This window comes from Mus caroli, chromosome 18 (assembly GCF_900094665.2).
Source record: "Mus caroli chromosome 18, CAROLI_EIJ_v1.1, whole genome shotgun sequence".
Classification (NCBI taxonomy): Eukaryota; Metazoa; Chordata; class Mammalia; order Rodentia; family Muridae; genus Mus; species Mus caroli.
In genome coordinates this window covers 84,949,228-84,961,454 of record NC_034587.1, presented here as the reverse complement: position 1 = coordinate 84,961,454, position 12,227 = coordinate 84,949,228, and the positions used below count along the sequence as shown (strand labels likewise).

The following is a 12,227-nucleotide window of genomic DNA, read 5'->3' as shown; positions in this document are numbered from 1 at the left end:
TTTGGAATTAGACGTGTCAGACAGTTAGAAGACTGATTGCAGCAGTCTCTCACAGGGATACAAATGTAGATAGAATTTTTACCACTTATTTTTGTGTAATACTTTTTTTTTTTTTAAATCTTACTTGTTTTATCTGTAAAGTATTATTTTCTGAGAGCTGAGATGAGAAATTGAGAGAGCGCATGTACTGGGTTAGTGTTTAGAATATAGCAAGTGATGGTAATAATAATAATTAGTTTAAAATGTTTTCTGGCTGGTGAAAAATAATATGCTGAGAAACTAGCAGTATCTCTCTATGATGCAGATATTCTTATTAAAAATGTCCAATATGGGAAAAGGGTGTAAGACACAGAATCAAGGGACATGGGCATGGCCAGGGAAAGCAGCTGAGCATAGGTAGTATGCAAGCATGTGTGTGTGTGTGTGTGTGTGTGTGTGTGTGTGTGTGTGTGTGTGTAGGGGGGTTCACAGGTCATAGCATAGATGCCAGTGGAGCTTGGCTGTGGGCTCAGTACCTTTTAATTGGTGTGAGTCCTTTGCAATTTCTTGATGTGTGGTGTGAAGCTGTCTTACTCCTCTGTACAGACACCACACTAAAGTATTGTCTTAAAATTATTGAAAATGTTCTGAAGACAGTTGTAAAGATTATCCCATTTCCCTCAGCCAACTCTTGGGCATTAGAGAAGAAAAGAAAGAGATGATGGGTTATGAGATGTCACTGAAGACCTCAGTGGCAAGCTGTAATATTATCAGTAGACCCCAAGGGTGTCAGTGCCACCCTGAAGCAAACTAGGAGATTTGTGTATTTCTATATAGAAGTTTAATGACAGCATGAGATTACATTTAATGTATGAACTTGTGTTGAAACTATCTCTTTACAAATGCAGAAGTATGTGAGGCCCCTATTAGAGAAAGATTTTTACCAAAAATCAATTAGTTTGATCTTTATAGTTACACAGATAAGTTTGGTTTGCTAAGTGTCTCAGAGAGCTTGTTGGTTGCTAATAGACCTTGTTTGACCATGGTGTCAGCAGTGTACCAAGTGATTAAAGTAACAGGTTTAGCACACTTAGGTTGAGATGAGTTCTCACTAGTGGGTGTACTATTTTGTTGTGTATTACTTCCCTTGTGCAAATTTTGATATTTGTAACGTATTATTCTAAAAGTTTAGCTTTGTTTTTTGTTTTTTGTTTTTTTTTTTTCCAGCTAGGGTTTCTTTGTGTAACTTGTCCTATAGGTCATGCTGGCCTCAAACTCAGAGATCCACCTGCCTCTGCTTCCCTAGTGCTCAGATTAAAATCATATGCCACCATGCCCAGCAAACTTTGTTCTTAATTGAAATATTACCTCCTTCAATGAATCACTTGTATGTTGGTGTCTCTTTTAATGGAACAAACATGTTTAGGGAATGTTGTTACCAAATATTAGACTGTCAGAGTATATAAACAAGAAGGAAATATTTGTATTTTTGTGCTTTTATACATCTATAAAATTGTTGTAATTTCAGACTTGAAAGAGTTCAATAGTGAGACTTCATCATTCTACAGATGAATGAATGAGTAGATAAATGAATAAATTCAGACTAGAGTGTGTATGCAGTTAGCTTAGTTACATGACACTTCTCCAGAGGGTTTCAGCATGGAGTCTTGTACACGCAGCTCTTATTGCCATTGATGCTAGTGGTTCAGTTTAACCCTGGGATTTGGGCGTTTGTATGTCTGTCTTCATGAACAGTTGTCTGGGTTTGGTTAGGAGAGATAAAGAAGCAGAGATGGAAAGAGCCTGTAAGTCTAGAATTTTCTTCCCAAGGGGAATTCTTTTTTCTTCTTGAGTTGCTGAAACCCACACTTGAAGAAACTTCCTTAGAAGTGAGGAAGTAGACCTCTCTGTTTGGGGCTTTTGTATCAGAAAATGTTGCTCTGAATATTTGGTTTACATCTGGTTGTGTATAGAATTTTAGGTACTATTTACTCAGGAGAAATAGGTTATTTGGTATTGATGGATTAACCCTAAAATCTCAACTGTGTTATAAAGGATGAAAATTGGCTTTCCCTTTCCTGGTTTTTGGAGGGATGGGTCTTTGTGACTTCCTTAGTCTGCTCTTCTGTAATTGCTGTCCTACCTCAAAGTGGAAGTGGAGAGGATGGCAGGTCCAGAATCCAGCATATCGTTTTGCAACAATGCCAGAGAGTGTGGAAGACTCAAGGAGAGCCATTGAACTTTTTGGGGTGACAGAGTTGGGGGTTTGAAGGCATTGCCCATCATCATATGGCCTTCACTGTTAAGAACTTGGGCCAGCTACCACTAGTTTACAGCAGTTGTGTCTTTCTAGAATTTTTTTGTAGTTTTTGTAATATCTGTTTATAATACTAAAGCTTTGTAATGACTTGAATCATTATTATTGTTTTATTCTTAAAATGTATTGTTTCATTGATTTTTAAACTTAATGCTCTTCAATTCTAGGAAGACTTTAAACCTTCGTTTGTAATTTCTTCCCCCTCATTTTTTTGTTTTTACTTCTCTGAAGGGTTTTTTTTTTTTTTTTTTTTCCTCTGCTACAGGAAGTCCTGGATTGGTTGTCCTGGATTGATTTGTTTATTAATTATTTTTATTTTCTCAGTTTTTCGTGTCAGTCTTGGGCGGGGTTGGGGTGTTGTTGTATTTAAATCTTTAACAATGAACTTTGGTTTTCTTGCCTTCCTGTACTCCCTGAACTTATTTCAAAGTTGTGTTCATTTCTCAGGGACGTTTCTTCTTGTCTTCTGTTTTAGAAGGCTTGAATTGTCATTAGTTTTTCATTGCTGGATCTGGAACGCAGGACTTGGCATGTATAGACAGGTGTACTGTCACTAAGCTACACCACTGGGTGCTGCATCTAAGGGTAGTCTAAGCCTTTTAACATTGTTCCCAGTTGTCATACTTTTCTATTGCTTTCAGGTTTTCATTTCATATGGGGGAATGGTAGTATGCTGGTCAGATTTTTGTCAACTGGACACAAGCTACAGTTATTTGGAAAGAAGAACTCTAAATTGAGAAAATGCCTCCATAAGATTTGCCTGTAGGTAAGTTATTTTCTTGATTAATGATTGATGTGGGAACAGTGACACTTCTGAGCAGGTGATTCTGGTTGATAGAAGAAAGCAGGCTGAACAAGCCTCAGGAAGCAAGCCTGGTAAGCAGTATTCTTTCATGACTTCTCCAGTTCCTGTTTCCAGGTTCCTGCCTGAGTCCCTGACCCGGCTCTGTGATAGACTGTAATCAGAATGTGTAAGCCAGGTAACCCCTTTCCTTTCCAAATTGCTTTTAGTCATGGTATCTTAAAGCAATAGAAACCCTAGCTAAGACAGGTTAACATGTATGCTCTTTCTTGTTGATGATGGATTTTTGTTGCTGTTTGTTTTTTAAGACAATTTTGCTATGTTGCTAAGGCTGAAACTCACTGTGTAAGTCTACTATCCTCTGTAGCTCTCCATTCTTATATACATCTTCACTTGCAAATGTTCATTGTAATTAGTAATTGGTCTGGTTTGAGATCTCTGGTTTCTGTGACAACATCAATATTGGATCCTTACTGGGACTTCCCCCTGATATCCTGTTATTGCCCTATGTCATAGAGATCCTGCAACTTTGGATCAACAGGACTGACCGTTTTATGCATCCCAATCATTCGTAGATGATGGAGTAAAATTTTATTTGTAATTCAAGTGTAATTTAGAAAATGCAATTGTTTTTTACCATAAAGCTCATAACTTATGGCAGAGATAAAAAGCTTATGTGTTCTTTATGCAAAAGCATTTGAATAATAAATTTCTTTTTGGATTGGAACTTCTGTGTTAAGATCTATAGAATCTGAGAACAGTCAAAGGAACTTTGTTACTTTTTAGTCATTTGTATTGTTGTTACTATTATAGTTCAGTGCATTGAAGAGAATTCTACATATGAGCAAGTTCTTAGAGAAATCATGTGGTAGCATCATTCTGCTATATTACTTCTACCCAGAGTAAAAATGTAGATCTTTGGGTCTATGTGATTGTTCAGTTTGTCTAAAATTCATAAAGAATTTTAACATAGTTGATAACTTAACCAGAAAGGTGACACTTATTTCATAGGCAGTGCAAGTGATGAACATTTTGAAGAATGTGTAATATTTTGTCTAAAACCATTCTGTTGACATTATAACTGTTAATTTTAATTTTCAACTGTCAGTTATGACAGTGTATCAGTGAATTATATTAAAACAATTATACATTTACAGCACAGACAGGGTTTATAATATTATATAACTTATCACTAAATATGACAATAGATCTTTTCAAATAGTCAAGTATAATTGTGCCTTAGTAAATAAAGTGGATGTGTGGGAACTTTAAGGATTTTGATAGTAACCTGGGTATCATGCACATGATTTCCTTTATTAGTGTTGCCCTTGTGCCACTGGTTTATTATTAAGGAAACAGTTTGTTGAAATGTCTGATTGTTATTTTATAGATGACCTGGCCCAGATGCAGGGTGAAGGAATGATATATTCCTTGCCATGTACTTTCAGTACACCAGTTCTCAGCATGAAAACTGGTGTCTTCCATTGTAACACTGTCCAGAGTAGCTCAGACCTCAGGTAGAAGCTCAGTCCACAGACTTCCTCATACAGATGCCATCTTGCTGACTCACTATAAGTCAGAGTTTCCCATAATGACCTCTTCTGGTTAGATAATCTGTAGAACACAGTAAAATACTTATTTGACTGGTTTATTGTAAGGATTACATACCAGGAAAAGGTGAGTAGAAAGGCTGTATGGGATGTAATGTTGGCTGTGATTTGCAGCTCCTGTGCCCCCTTAGCATGCCCTGCTCACCAGTACCTCTTCTATGCAGAAGTGAGTTGGAAAACATGCAGTTTAGTGTAAACTTGCTGCGTTTCAGTTATATAGAAGACAAGAGGAGAGTTGAATAGAATTGGCCTATAAATGGTGAGATAGGATGTGGAAATGGATGCTGTTTAGGTGCTATTATCACCATAAGAGTAAGTATTGAAGGGTGAAGTGTTTGCATAGAGAAAGAAGAGGGGAACATGCCTGAATGTTGATCACTCCAAGAAGGGGCTGGAGGGAAACCAGCAAGGGGGTCTAAAAGTGAGATGACCTTGTAGCAAAGACATGAAGTTTTGTTGAGAAAAGGAGTTTTAGTAGCATCTTAGATAAAAACTGAGCAGGTGGCCCCAGGCTGCTTGCTGTGGTGGTGAAAGACAACTGGCAAACAGAGTAGAAAGCAGGATTGTAGCTGCTAAATTTACAAAGGTTTCTAGGGATTGCTGCTACAAGGGGAGCTGAGATGGAGCCATGGCTATGGAGAAAGTGGGGTATTTATTGAGAGGAATGAACCAACAGAGGGGGAGTTGTTAGGAGATGGAGTGTGCAAAGACAGTGTCATGGTATCTTTAGAAAGGAGCCAAGGAGTGATGTGGAACAGACAATATTAATTGGATTGACAAGATAGTAGAGTGCACACTTCTTTGCCTTCATATTAGATGCTGGGTTTTGAACCTAGGACCTTGTACTTGCTGGGAAGGCTCTCCACAGCAGAGCTTTATTCCTAGCTACAAAGTTTTCTTTTGATGATTTATTTTCTCTGAAATTAGAGGCTGAGGCATCAGCTGAGATAGAAGATGGAGTATTTAGATGTGAGGAAAAATGAGGGTGGAATGGTCAGCAACAAGAGAGAATGAACCAAAAATAAAAAGTTGATTTCTAGATAGTGTTGATTGACCTCACATACTGCCTTGAGAACTAAATGAGAACCATCTGAGTGACCTTTTCCAGCCATGGTCAGCTGTGGGGTGCAGCTGTGGCCTAGGCAAAGACATAATCAGTGCCTGGGTGTGAGGGTAGAGAGAGGGATCTGAATGCAGTGTCTGCAAATGGTGACTGCATTGGTTAGCTGTGGATTGTAAACCAAGTAGAGAGGGAGGTGTGCTATTCAAAGTAGATTTGTCATAGTTGTCATTTAAATTTTGAATATGTAAGACCAGTAGACCATGGTGCATATCAGTATAAAACTTTATGTCAGATTCTATAACATACAAAGGAAGAAGTTATCTAGGTTTTACTAAAGCAAAATAACAGTCTCATCTAATGACTATGTTTTGTTTGTGAAATTTTTTGTTAGTTGGTGAAATAACTGACTCCCAGAAGAAGCCTTCTGCTTTTCTTGAAACTGGTGCATTTACATGGCCATTCCCAAATAAAATAAACTTTAGGAAGAACAAATAACCTCACAGAATTTTTGTTTAAACTCCAAGTGTTAATTAACATGTCTAAAAAATTTTGCTCTCCAACAACAGCCTCCTTCTCTGTCCACTTTCCTCCCTATTCTTTCTACATAGTTGAGACCACACTTTACGTACAATTTTATTTCCTGTGTTTTGCACTTAACAAATGAACGCTATGGGTGCCCCCATGTTATTTATAACTGTGTAAACACAGATTTCAGTGGCTCTCCACAGTCCACATGTAGCAGTACCAGCATTTGTTTCACTGTCTCACGCTGTTGGAAATTAGGATGTGTTTGATTTTTAAGACTCAGTTATTTTTAATCATAATTCAAGAAGTATTGTTATTTCTTAAAATGTATAAAAATAGTGTTGCCAGGAGAGATTGTTGATGATTTTTAAAACTTGACTATTGCCAAATTAATTTGCATACCTGTATTAAGAGCAGTGGTTATTGTGATCAGAAAATTTTTGGCTGACTTGAATTAGAAAATACTCTTACTGGTTTCTTGCTTTGATCCTTATATAAGAGATAATAATTTCTTTGAATATTGAGTCAATTAGTTATCCAAGTGAAAATATTAATCCCTACCTCATATAAATCAGTACTAGGCTAACCAAGAACTTCAGTATAAATGGCAAAACTTTATAGAAAATATAGGCAAAACTGTATTTCATTGTGAATGTAATTTCTTGAAAAAAGTATAAGGCTCAAATAATAAAAGCACAAAAGGGACAGAGTCAGAAACAGATACAAGCATTATGTAGCAAGGGAAAATGTACTGAAAGAAAGTGGGGGTGGGTGGGTATGGGGGACTTTTGGTATAGCATTGGGAATGTAAATGAGCTAAATACCTAATTAAAAAAATGGAAAAAAAAAAAAGAAAGAAAGTGGGAGACAAGGCAATTTGTGGGGCTGGACATGGAGAGATTTCTAGACATCTATAATGTGTCATAGTTCTTTTTTATAATGGAATAGAGCTATTTAGATGATCCTGAGTGATCCCTCTTTATATCAATTGATCATTGTTATTAAAGCAACTTGTTTGTGGGCATGAGATATGTCAGTTGATGACAGTGCTCACACCAGAGATGATAACCAAATTTTATACCCAGAATCCACAAAGTGGAAGAGAGAACACTCCTGCACGTTATCCTTTGACTTCTACAAATGTGCACACAGTCCCAACAGTACTACACCCCACACACAAATATGTACAAAAGCAGCACTAGAACCCGATCATAGTGATTTCTGCATGTTGTCAAGTTTGTTTGCTAATACCAGGTTAAGAGTTTTTGGAACCTCGGGATACCCACCTCTAGGTCTCTTGTGTTTGGCTTAGGTATTATTTCTTCTCTATCATCTAAAAGAATTGGTTAGAGATTTCCTGCTATTTATCTTATTGGTTTCTACTCTGTCATTCACTCAGAGTGTGTGTGTGTGTGAGTGTGTGTGTGTTCATATTCTCTGGGTTTAGTTCTATATTACATTTACTATTTTCTTAGAGTTGGCTTGATTTAAGTTCTATATTCTCAAGGGTTTCCTGTATACAGTCCACACTAGTTTCAAATTCAAGTGCTAGGCTTACATGATTGCTACAATGCCTATTTATAAACTGCATCACTTTCTTTTATTTTTTTTATTCTGTTTGGAATATGTTTTAAGCTTATGGTTTCTAGTCTTTAGCCAGCCCATAGATTATTTAGAAGTATTTTGTTTAATTTTCTTATATTCAGTGGTTTTCCAGATTTATTTCTGTTGTATGTATATAATTTAGCTTCATTGTGATTAAAGAACATACATATCCTGTATAATGTCAGTCGTTTAAGCACTGCTGAGTCTTGCTTTTGTCTGTTGTAAGAATGGAAACTTAAAAACAACACTCAAAGGTGTGATTAGTGTTAAAGTCCCAGGCTAAGTGTCTGTTGCCCACAGTACTTGAGACAAAAATGTGTTTCTGATTTTGGGTTCTTTTCCAAGTTTGAATATTTGATTGCATATAATAAGATGTCCTAGGAAAGAAGCTGTGTCTGAATACACAGCTCTTCTGTTTTGTGTTCCCTTAGCATATAAGTGAGTTTTTATTTCCTTCAACCCTTGCTTTTGATTATAACCCATCACACCAGGTTAGGTGTGGAATTGTTAAAACGCTGAGTTTTGTGTTTCAGGTTTTTAGTGTAGGGATCTTCAACATTCTAAACTCATACCCTTTCTCCATTTCTTTCTGCTTTTCTTCCGTCTCTTTCTTCCCTCTCTTTCATCCTCCCTCTTTCACTCTCCCTCTCCTTCCTTCTCTCCCTCTCTTCTCCCCTCCCCCTTCACACTGGGGATTGATTGAACTCAGGGAAACTCAGGAAACTGTGTCTATCAATATACTAGGAGCCTGCCTTATTGAATATTTTATGTATTATTATTAAATTGTCATTTCTTTTACACCTTTGTTTATATATTTGGGGGGGGTTAATGTCAAGTGTGTATGCATTTATTGTTACTATATCTTCATGATGTATTAACTTTCTTTTCATTTTAAAATGTCTGTTCTTTGTCCCTACTGGTATTTACTATCTTAAAGCCTATTTTGTTTTGTTTTTGTTCTTTTGCTTTTTTGAGACAGTGTTTCTCTGTGTAGCCCTGGCTGTCCTGGAATTCACTCTGTAGTCTAGGCTGGCCTAGAACTCAGAGATCTGCCTGCCTCTGCCTCCCAAGTGCTGAGATTAAAGGCATGCACCACCACTGCCCTGCAAGGCTCCTTAAAGCCTATTTTGTCTGATATTATTTAAGCTATTTTAGGTCTCTTGGCTACTTTCTTGGTGTATTCTTTTGTATCCTGTTCTTTAAGTGATATGCATTATGAAACATTATGGCCAAAAGCAGCTTGGAGAAGAAAGGGTTTATTTGGCTTACATATCCTGGTTTACAACCCATTGAGAGAAGCCAAGATAGGAACTCAAGACAGGAAAATGAAGGCAGTAACTGAAGCAGAAACAATGTAGGAAGGTTACTTACTGGCTGGCTCTGCATACTTTCTATATAAATCAGTACTACTTACTCGAAGTTGGCTCTACACACAGAATAGTTTGGACCTGCAACATCAATCAAGAAAGTATGCTATCTGTGACGATGCCTGCTTTTAATCCCAGCACTCTGGGAGGCAGAGGCAGATCAATCTGCCTAGTGTACAAAGTGAATTCCAGGACAGCCAGTGCCTACACGAAGAGACTTTATCTCCAAAAACATCCCCTCTTCCAAAAAAGAAGACAATGTCCTGATAGATTTGCCTGCGGTTCCTCTTCCCAGATGACCCTAATTTGTGTTAAGTTGACAAGAAAGTACCCAGGACACAGCAATAACTGTTTCTTTTTTAAAAAATTCATTCTGACAGTCCTTTTACTAAGTTAGGCATGTGCCAACTTTTTCTGTAAAATATCAGATAGTAACTATGTTAAATTTTGCATGCTATAGAGCCTCTGAACTCCTTGCTCTGAGGAGGCGCCACAATCTGTAATACACAAGTGTGATTTGTTTTTTTGGTTTTTTTTTTTTTTTTTTTTTTTTTTTTTTTTTTTTTTTTTTTTTTTTTTTTTTTGGTTTTTTCGAGACAGGGTTTCTCTATATAGCCCTGGCTGTCCTGGAACTCACTTTGTAGACCAGGCTGGCCTTGAACTCAGAAATCCGCCTGCCTCTGCCTCCCGAGTGCTGGGATTAAAGGCGTGCTTGTTTTGTTTTTTGTTTGGCCTGATACAACTAATTTACAGGCACAAAAATTGGAATTTCATATAATTTTCTTGTGTCTTAAAAAGATTGTTCTTTTGATTTTTTTTCCAGTTAGTAACACCATAGCTATTTTTCCTTGATGAACATACAAAAAGGAGTGATGAGTTTTGCCTACAGGGCACATCATGGGCTGTGATGCCTGAAAGGGTTAGTCCATTCACAATTAAGATATTTATTGATATGTCACATTTATGTTTGCCATTTCACTGGCTTTTAAATTTACTTCATTTTATGTTTCTTCCTGTGTTATAGACCTCCTGTGTTAAATGCATCTTTTAAATGTTAACTTCAGATTCTCATAGAACTTTGTGATAGACCCTTAACTTATCACAGTATACTTCAAAATAATGTTAATCTGGCAAAATATAAATTTGGCATTTTCCCTTTGTCTTTCTGATCCCTTTTTCCTGTTTTACTTAAATTGCATCTATGTATGTTGTATGTTGCCTTTCAATGATGAATACATTGATTTATACTTTCCTGTGTCCTTTAAAGCAGAGGGATGAGAGAAATGATAATATGTAAATTAATCTTTACATTTATCATTTCATTTCCAATCTTTTCCAAGTGACATCTTTGAAGCACTTTCCTTCTGGTATGTTTTGTAGTTCTCTGCTACAGAGCTGCTAGCAGCCCAACCTCTTTTCAACACAGAAATGCTTATGTATCATGCTAATTTTTTCCTGATTACCCTACATTGCTTTGACTATAGAATTCTTGGTAGCTGAATGTCCTTCAGCATTTGAATGTGTCATCCTACTCCCTTCTGGCCTCCTTTGTTCTGTTAAAAAACTAGTTTCTTTTATATCTCCGCCTTCCTTTTTGACAAGTCCTTCCTTTCTTGCTCTCAGTCTTGCCATCTCCTGCACAGATTGCCTTCTCCAGATGTCAGTAGTGTTTGTGAGCATGTGTTTCAGTGCTGTTTAACAGATAAGCTCAGCTTCAGTTACTTTGGGAGGGAAAGGAGTTGCAAGCCTCCTCATCACATCATGTTACATTTACATCTATGCATATACTGTTTTGCCTGTATTTCTGGATGAGGAAAACATTCCATGGGCAGCCAGAGCATTAGGAAATAAATGGTCCTGTGGAGTGACTCAGACTGAACGACTTACCTCTGCTCTTGATCTTGCTGTGAAATTGTCCTGCCTCATGTCAACAATAAGTGGTAGCTCTAAGTCACACACCAAGCTTCCAGTGCTTCCATGTTACTCAGAGGATTCCTTTTGGACTTCTTTGGAGACATTATTAAGCTTACTTTGTTTTTCTGTAAGGTGGAAATAAAGGTAGCCTCTTAAAAGTAGAATTCTTGTGAGGGGGCAGGAAGGGAAATGTACTTTTTGGTGCATTATGACCTCCATAGCTGCAGCCATCAGCTCTGCAGCAGCAAGTGAGAATGGGTGTTTGGAACCAGCTCCCCTCCTGGCCTGAGCCACTGAATGTGCAACATCCTAAGTTCTCTATTGTACACGATTGCTGACATCTTACTTCCCAGCTGGAACCTGAAGGCCTGGAGAGCATTCTAACCACTGCTTGTAGCTAAATTTTCAACTTTTCTGGAAAACACAGTGTTTTGTCAATGAATTGACAAAGATATCTTGGAATAATAAGAGAACTGTAGAGGCAAAGAAGTGAATATAAATTAAGAAAACTTGTGGAAATCCTATGAATGATAGAAACCCCAGTTTTGGATGAATTCAGGTGCCAGGGTGTTAGATGTCAGGGATTTGGCTGGGTGAGGTATAAGTTTCTGGTAGCCACAGGAAACAGACCCACCACAATAGATTGAATTGTAGTTGACTGGAAAGCAAAGGCTGAAGTCATTGTGGGGTATATAGAGTAAGGTCAGACATGAAAAGTCCATCTGCATTGTAATATTTAAAACTAGGTAGACTTTGACATGGCTGGGGAGGGTTTGAGAGGAATACCTTTAGCAGAGCACTGCCTAGTATTACACTGTTCAACTTTGGCAAGTGAGATGACATGAAGTAGTTGTTCAGTGCTAAAGTTAAACCTGCTCAATTGTTACAGAAAGTCCTAAATAAGGAAAGTGGGCTTTGGACTATTTTCCTGTACTTTTGAGGTGTAACTATTGGTACTTATGTATTGTGTACTGGCTTAGATATAAACACACAGAGAGAGAGAGAGAGAGAGAGAGAGAGAGAGAGAGAGAGAGAGAGAGAGAGA

General features: G+C 37.4%; 1 protein-coding gene across 1 annotated transcript in view; it reads left to right on the top strand.

The window, feature by feature from the left end:
- Socs6 (suppressor of cytokine signaling 6) overlaps nt 1–12,227 on the top strand; it is a gene marked incomplete at its 3' end in the record, with an annotated part of 21,615 nt that overhangs the window by 3,901 nt on the left and 5,487 nt on the right. The window contains exon 2 of the mRNA XM_021150334.2: nt 2,938–3,062. The remainder of the gene's footprint in view (nt 1–2,937; nt 3,063–12,227) is intronic.